Consider the following 8,184-nt stretch of genomic DNA (forward strand, 5'->3'; position numbering starts at 1 on the left):
GAGAGAGAGAGAGAGAGAGAGAGAGAGAGAGAGAGAGAGAGAGAGAGAGAAAGAGCTAAAGAAAAAGAGGGAGAGAGGAGAAGAGAAGAGGAGAGAGGAAAGAAGAAGACAAAGAGAAAGGAACGAGGAGAGAGGAGTGAGAAAAGTGAGAGAAAAGAGCACAAAGGAGTGAGAGAGGGAGGTTGGGGCCAAACAGCCTCTTTTATGGTCTTTACTGCTGCTAGGTAACTGGGGAGGAGTATAGCCTGAAAGTCAGAAGCTTGGGCCATTGTCTATGTGACTACTGACAATGCTTCTCTTGTGGTGGCTATTGGGGGTGGGGTGGGGTGAGGAGGTAACTTAGTCAGGGGTCAGAGTTCCAGGAGCATGAGGGAAAACCTACTGTGTCATGAAGATGAATTATCACCACGGGGGTTCAGACCTCAGCTCAACTGGATAGCAGCTTGCAATTTCCCACAGGTTTGGTCTTCTCATTATGTCCTGGATTTCCTGGATGTTTTGAGTTAGAATTTTTTTGCATTTTGCATCTTCTTTGGTTGTGTGCATGTTATCTTTGGAATCTTCTGCATCTAAGATTCTCTTTTTCAGCTCTTTTATTCTGTTGCTGATGCTTGCATCTATGGTTCCAGATTTCTTTCCTATGTTTTCTAATTCCAGAGTTGTCTACCTTTGGGCTTTCTTTATTGTTTCTACTTCCCTTTTTAGATCTTGGATGGTTTTGTTCAATTCCATCACCTTTTTGGTTGTGTTTTCCTGTAATTCTTTAAGGGATTTTTGTGCTTCTTCTTTAAGGCCTTCTACCTGTTTAGCCATGTTTTCCTGTATTTCTTTAAGTGAGTTATTATTTTCCTTCTTAAAATCCCCCTATCATTGCATCATGAGATATGATTTTAAATCCGAATCTTGCTTTTCGGGTGTGTTGGGTTATCCAGGACTTGCTGTGGTGGGATTTCTGGGTTCTGATGATGGCAAGTGGTCTTGGTTTCTGTTAGTAAGATTCTTGTTTGCCTTTCGCCATCTGGGAATCTCTGGTGTTAATTGTTATAGCTGTCTCTGGCTGGAGCTTGTTCCTCCTGTGATTCTGTTAGCCTCTGTCAGCATTCCTGGGAGTCCAACTCTCTCGTGTCTCAGTGGTCAGAGTACTCTCTGCAGACAAGTTTTCCTCTGGTGTGAACTGTGAGCTGGAAATTGATGAATGTGGATCCCAGCCATGGCTACATGGTGCCACATGCCAGTGAGTATGTGGGGCTTAATTCTGTGACTGTATACCCACATTCCTTGGAGACTAATGTGAACTCCACTTTGATGAATGTGTCAGTCAGCAGCATCTCCATGGAGGTTTATGTGTGGATGGATGAAACAACTCCTATTATGACTCCACAGGTACTAGATTCATAGGGACAACTTGAGACTTTGATACCTCATTGTTTGTCAAAGACTTGTCAGAGTGATTCAACATGTGAGGACACTTTTTGCAGCAATGTTTGTCACTACTGACCTAGATACACAAGTGCTCTGTGTGCAATAGACATAAATGAATGCAGTAGCAACCCCTGCCAATTTGGGTGGGGGTTGGGGGATGTGCCAAACTGTCCTCAGAGGATCAATAAGGATACATTGTAGACCTGCCTAACTTGGAGCTTCAGGCTATGTTTGTATCTGTCAGCCTGGACTCAAAGATAGAGTATAGCATAAGTCTCTTCTGAGAGGCTCCACCCAGCAGCTAACTGAAATAAATGCAGACAACCGTAGCCAAACATGGAGCTGGGGAAGGCTTGTGGAGTTGGTAGAGGATTGAGGAACTGTATGGGAATAAGGACTCTACAAGAAGACTATCAGAATCAATTAACAGGTACCTTTGGTGTTTCCCAGAGACTGAGCCACCAAGCAAAGAATACACAAGGCCTAAACTTAGAGTATCCCACACATATGTAGCAGATATGCAGCCTGGTCTTCACATAGGTCCCCCAACAACTGGAGCTGGGGCTTACTCTGAATCTGTTGCCTGCCTCTGAATCCTGTTCCCCTAATTGGTCTGCCTTGTCTGGCCTCAGGGTTATGTGCCTAGTGCTGCAGTGACTTAAGGTACCAGGGTTGGTTGGTAACAGGGATGGTGGGGGATAACATTCTCCTTCTCAGAGGTAAAGGGGGCTGGTTGAGAGGAAATTATAAGGGGAGAAGAAGGAGGGCTCTTACAGGAATATAAAGTGAATAAATAAACTATTTAATGAGAAATATTAGTTTGTAGAAGGAAACACCCATGCTTGCAAGTGACAACTAGTTAAAGAACAGACAAAGTGACTCATCAGAGAAAGATTTGACAGAATGAGTCAGAGATAGGATATGCACAATGCTCATGGGAACAACACAGGAAAGAGTAGCTATTTAAAAGCAGTGCAGGGAGTGAGTCAGTTAGTTGGGAGTCAGTGCAATGAGTTCAGTACAGTGCAGTTGAGTTTGTTAATGAGTTCATGAAGTTCAATGCAGGTCAGTAGAGGAATTGAAGCCAGAGAACAAGGAGCCAGAAGATTAGAACAAATTGCCAGAGTTAGCTGCCAGAGTTCGTTTGAAGATATCAGAGCAATTCAGTGAAAACCAAGAGAAGCCAGCTTGAGTAAGTCAGCTTGGAGAGGAGGAGTTTGAGCCACACCAGTTGAGTTGAACCAGCCAGCCAGAGCTCAGAAAGAACTAGAAAGGGAGAGCTTTTTCAGTAGTATGCCTCCAAGACAACAAGTACATCAGGCAAAGAAAGGGTACTTTTACAGAAGGTCCTTTCCGTTTTTCTACTCATAAGAAAAACTGAGCCAAATCATGCCTGTAACTTGCCCACTGATTGACAGGGAGCAGGAAGGAAGGAAGGCTTATGCATTTTCAGAGAACCCGAAAACACTGTTACTGGGATGGAATCGTGTTGTGACATAAAACTCAATTGTGTTTGAAAAGCAAGTGAATTAAAATCTAATGGGCTTATTAGACTTAAATAAAAGTGATAATATACACTTATGCTCAATATAGATATAGAGTAACTTCTGTAATGTAGAAAGCATATAGTTAATGTCTTGTGTCCCACACACTGAACATATTTTAGAGTATTAAGATTTATGTAAATGTCTTCAGAATTAAAGCAGGAAGACACTGTTGCCACTTCTTTCTGTGAAGCAATTTATAATTATTTGCTAACTGGCTTAATTACATAATTAAATTTAATTAGTGTTGGTTACTTTTTCACTTAATGTGGATGGTGTTTCTAAGCACCACTGGGAAGGGCTTTAGGGTAGAGACAGATCTGGGTTTAAAACTATCATTAACACTTACCAGCTGTCTAAGTGAGCCCCAGTGGGGCAACTTTCTTCCCATGTTATTGAGAGGATATACAGCAGACATATCTGTGTTGAGGACCTAGCATCAGGGATGAGATCAAGGATAATAATTGTTCATTTTAATTTTCCTCTTCTGTGTTAGAGGAAAACATGTATTCATATCCCTCCTACAGGGTGGAGGGTAATGAAGAGCAGGCAACATCTGACTGGAACAGTGTACAATCAATGGGTTTCACTGTTTCCTGCAAAAAAAGCTGGTCCCTTGAAAGGACTTAAACTGAGTCTAAATCCTTGTGTTAAAAAAAATAAACAAAAAACAAAACAACCAAAAAAAAAAAAACCAAACAACCAACCAACCAACCAAACAAACAAACAAATAAAAAACTTTTCTCAATCAGGAAATATCAATTTAAAGAAATGTAGTGAATTCCAAATTATATCATCATGTGACTTAACTGCTGGGGTACTGAAAACACTAAACATCTGAGGTAAAGTGAATCAAATGTGTGCTGGAAGTCAGAGTTTAGTCAGACCACTGATAATTTTAAATTTATAAAGCTTTGTTACTTTACTTACTGAATAGCCTGTGATGTTTTTATATTTAAAAAGTGAATGTGTTTTTAATGCTTCATCAGTCTGATATCTGGTTATTTATTTTAAATTAACATATAGATTCTTCTTGCCATGGGTTTCTTGGATTTTTATGAGTTTTTCTGGGCTCTTCTCATAAAACAAATTTGTAGATTTAAGTTAATAGTTTGGTATAAAGGATGAATTTTAAATATGTGATTATGAAGTAAAAATTCTTTTCATAAAAATAATGGAGACACTGTAATATTTTTCATTATAATTAATTCAATAGAGTATTGTGATCAATACACATTGCTAGGGAAACTGTATATTTTAGTAAATAATATATAGAAATGTATGGGAGTGTGGGTGGTGGAGCTTTAGGCATTTACTGAGATCTTCGATATCCTCCTGGCCTGCAATGGGATAACACTTAGAATTAGAAACAAAATAGTGTTATAAGCTACAATATGTAAGTCAATATGGAAGAAAAGAAGCCAACTTCAAGAAGATACCTATATGACAGCCTAACAAGAAAATACTACTGGGAAGTGGATCAGGTATATGGTTGCCAGGGTTTGGGTATGAATATGTATTGGGTATGAATGAAAGGGTATGAATATGAGGGCAAATATAATTAAGTTTGAAGGGGTGAAATCTTCTATTCTTAGATGCAATGGTGGATAAGTGGATTTTTATATATGCTGGTACTTAGAGGAGTCTATACTAAAAGTTAATTAACTATTTGATAATGAAATAGATATAGTACACATACATATGGATAGATAGCCGTGTATGACAGGAAAATCTGTAGAATGTAGAATCAGATAAGGGGGTCTCAGTAAGGCAATGAGAACAAAACTATAAATTTCTAGTATAATGTTAGTACCATTCCTGTGTGCCTGTGAGTAAGATTCCTGTGTACCTGTTCAGGAGAAAGATTAATATCACAATGAAATGTGGTCTTTCTTCCGGATAGACTAGCAGAATCAATTAAATTGAAAGGAAACCGGAGAAATAAAATACAGTGTCCGTCTTGCAAAGAAGTAGCACACACTCTGACTTAAGTATGTTAGAATCTCCATAAGAGGCAGGAAAGTTACAACAGACAACACAGCAAAATCTTGCTCAATTTGTGGAAAAACCATTTATATTTTCAGGGAGAACATTAAAAGTTAAATACACGAACACAACTACATACATAAAATCAACTAATGTCACAATCACTGAAACCTGATGAAGCAAAATACCTTGAAATCAATCCCTCTAAAAGGAAGACATAAGAAATTTGCAATTTATAGTAAGCAGCATAGGTCAAATATCTTAGAATTACACAATTGTCGTGCTAAAAGGAAAAGTAAACATTTCACATTGAAAGTGTATTTTTAAAAACCTAAAAGCTGTAGTTTTGCATTTTGAACTGAATTGAAGTTCAAAATTGAAGATGTACATGAAGATACACAGGTATTTATTGAGTTATTTTTACTATAAAACTAAACAAAACTCACCTCCATGTGAAAGCATGGTTAAACAACAAGAAGAAACAAGGACGTTGGAAACAGATGATATATGCAGATAAATGACATTATTGGCCCCAGTTTTTCTATAAATACATAATTGCGTACTCCAAATATCTTACTAATGGTAGTAAAATTTCTGAAGCATTAGCAGAAATAAAATGTAAGGCATAGAAAAAAGAGGCAGAAGTTAAATGCTTTTGTTATTATTTTGTTTACCCATGTTCCATGTGATAATCCATTATTCTAAATAGACGATTAAAGATCAGAATGAATATTATCATACCACAAAGCAATAGGTCAAATTAAATAGTTTCATAGTGAAATAATAGTAGATAAAATAAAATATATTTAAATGAATTCAGAGAAAGGAGAGAGAGATACAAAACTAATGAAATAAATGTGGGGATACTAGTGGTGTGATGTATTTAAATCCATGGCTCCAGAAAATGCAGGCAGAGCAGTAAGCAAAGGGCAGAAGCTATACAGCTATTCACAAAGGCACCATTCAGCTGTCTAGAAGCCATACATGCACTGGTGGCATGGGAAAAAAGTGGAATTAATACAGACTCCAACCAGTAAACTGAAACAAGTCTAATGTTAGATGGAATATTACATGAAGATGAAAATATCTTATGGTAATTCCAGTGACAAATGCTCAGTGTCATGTGGTGACAATTAAAGCAAGTGCACTTGGCAGAGGAGCTTTGGAAAGCATGTGGGAAGTAGGAGAATCTCTAGCCAGGGGCGCTAATGTATTTTAAGATGTATAGTGCAAAATTTATTTTTGGTAAGCCAAGTTTAACTACATTATAGGAATATGTTGTATAATGTAGAGATAAAAGTACATAAGTCACCAAACATTTTGATTTTCTAAAATGTGAATCGATTAAATTAAAATAAAATATAAGGGAAATGCTAAACATTTACACAGACTTTCATATGCTTGCTTTCCTCTTTCTATGGTCTTCATCGTTTTCACTCTAGCCTATACACTTTCTCTCTCTTATGTCTCTCTGTCTTCTATTTTTCATTCCAAATGTTGTTAAGGGCATATTTTTATTGAAGTTATCACACATGAAATAAAGACATACATATATTAAGTGTACATCATAGTATGTCTTTTTACAGTAATATAACTTTCAACAGATATCTACATTTCTAACTTCTACAACAAAAATTTTTATGTTCTTGATAAAAATTTATAGAAATGAGTAGTTTTTGCTGTGCAATATGTAAAGGGATTTTAATCCAGCAACATGGCTGCTCTGACTAGGGATCACATCCAAAGATCTTTTAGGTCTATGTGATCTGGCTTGAATAGAGACATGCCCTTAATACATACCTTTAATCTCTTTGGCTGGAATACAGATGCACCTTTAATCCCTTTGACTTGAATGTAGATAATCCATTAGTGCATATCTTTAGTTCTGAACAATTAAGGTAAATTTAATTTGTAGAAGGAAGCAGCCATGTTTGAAACTGATGTCCAATTGAGGGATAAACAAAGTGACAGATAAGAGCAAGATTTGACAGAATGAGTCAGGGAAGCATACACCCAGCTCACACTAGAACAGACAGGAAGAAGAGGCTACTTGAGAGCATCAGTACAGAGTGAGGCAAGGTGAAGGGCAGTTCAGTAAGTACCGTTCAGTGAGTTCAGGCAATGCAGTGGAGTTTAGTTCCGTGTATTTTGGTGCAGTTCAGTTTGAGTGCAGTTGAGTTCTTGCAATTCTGTTCCAATTCTTTCAGTTCTGCTCAATCAGGGGCAGTTTTCTAAGCAGTGCAACTCAGTGAGAAGCCAAGAGAAGCCAGGAGAAGCCAGTTTTAATCAGTCAGCATGGAGACATAGTTGAGATACAATAGCTGAGTTGACCAGTCAGCCAGAGTCCAGAAAGAGGGTGAGCTTATTGAACAGTAAATCTCCAAAATGAAAATTACATCTGCCTCCCCCACCCCCCAAAAATTGCTGTATGTCAATAAGTACTTCTATTCAAGGCATCTAATAAGTGGACAGGACAAATTTACCTTGAGCTTTCACACTCTTTGTTTTAGGATTTCTTACACTATGCCTAGTTTTTTCTCGTAATTGAGAAGGACGTGCTTTTAGAATGTGTTTTTATTGCGCATTCCCTAAGATAATTCAGTACAGCTTTGGTTAGATAATATTATGGAAAGGAAAAGGAGGGTAACAACTCAAGAGTAACAAATGAAGCTGAAGTGTAAAGAGGCTATTGAATGGTTCATGCACGAGAATAGGTGGAGAAGTAACCATGGGGATTGTTGGCCGTTTGGTGTTAGGTTTTATTGTTTTTATTTTTCATTTGTATTGGTTAAGTGTCAGTTTTGCCTCTAGAAGGACTTTCAGGGCCTGAGATTCTTAAGGCGCATTGCGATTTCTTTGCAAATTTTATTTTGTGTTTCACGATGAACTCTTGCTGTATTTTGGAAAAGCCAAGGAAAATGGTGAACTACCATTTTAAATTCAGTTTTGCCCGAAAATGTTTTCTAGTAATGAAAATCAGAGAGTCAACTTCATCTTTGCTCAGAGCATCCTCCTGACAAAAGAATATCCATTATCCGAGATTTCAGACCTCTGAAGTCACAAGTCTTTTGAAGTCACATTTCCCCCAAGCATTCTGCTCTGGTATTATAGCTCTTGTTGAGATCAGTAGGTTGCTATTTTTTTTTTTTTTTTTTTTTTTTAGAGAATCTGGGATAGAATATTGGCACTATATAGGTAATTCACATAATTGCATTTTATTCTTCATTGAAAT

The sequence above is a fragment of the Mus caroli genome, chromosome 5, assembly GCF_900094665.2.
Source record: "Mus caroli chromosome 5, CAROLI_EIJ_v1.1, whole genome shotgun sequence".
Taxonomy (NCBI): Eukaryota; Metazoa; Chordata; class Mammalia; order Rodentia; family Muridae; genus Mus; species Mus caroli.